A 1,101-nucleotide genomic window follows, 5' to 3' on the forward strand; every position below is an offset into this window, starting at 1 on the left:
CAAACGTGACTTTCCGGATAAAATGTGGTCGGAGAGGTAAGTCAAAAGTGGTGCATGCCAACAGGCTTTGGCGTTATCACGGTCCATGACATTTCAGTTGGGACGAAGTGGAAAACAGAACAAATGACGCTGCTGAAGACGTGCCACCTGAAGAAGCCACCGTCGAAGAAGAAACTCTACTCAGTTTTGAGAAGGGAAATGGTGAAGCTCTTGATGAAGTTACTACCACTGATGTGACTGTTACCGACGATAGGACATTTCCTGATGAAGCAGATGAACCCCACGTGAAGCAGAAGCCAACGAGACGGAGACCAGTACGGAAGAAGATACGTCCCGTAAAATTAAGAGACTTTGTTGAATTGTAATTTTGTGTTTGTAATTCTGTACATTTAATTAAGTTATTGTTAATTGTTATTGGTTTAATGTAAGTGGCTATTGTTCAGGACGAACAATAATAAGGAGGGGGCAGTGTTGCGTCAGCGAGGTCACGTGACTAGTATCACGCCACGTCCTTCTCGAACCTTCATGAATTGTCGGGAGACTACTAGATAGGGGGTAGTCTGGTATATATAAGACGGTCACAACGTGACGGAACAATGTGTGTGTAATTGAACTGAGTATTGTTAAAGTCAAGCACATGAGACGTTCGTTGAGAATTATAGCGTTTGTTATAGTGCGATTGTTGAAATTAAGTGTATCGCAAAGTTATATTTAGAAAGAATAAACCAGTTTTATTTAAGAAAAGACTTTTGTCGCTAAAGTTTCGTTGGAACGAGTTTACGGAAAATTAACTAACGAACGGAGACGTAACAATATAATAAAATATAAAAAATGGTATACTGTTAACACCACTTAGAAACATACATCCTATATTAACATGACATTTTGGGCAGACTGCTCTTCCTCGTAGAAACATACATGTTTTATTAATGACGTTTTGGGCAGACTGCTCTTCCTCGTAGAAACATACATCCTATATTAACATGACAGTTTGGGCAGACTGCTCTTCCTCGTAGAAACGTACATCCTTTATTAACATGACATTTTGGGCAGACTGCTCTTCCTCGTAGAAACATACATCCTATATTAACATGACAGTTT

The sequence above is a fragment of the Limulus polyphemus genome, unplaced genomic scaffold, assembly GCF_000517525.1.
Source record: "Limulus polyphemus unplaced genomic scaffold, Limulus_polyphemus-2.1.2 Scaffold6885, whole genome shotgun sequence".
NCBI lineage: Eukaryota > Metazoa > Arthropoda > Merostomata > Xiphosura > Limulidae > Limulus > Limulus polyphemus.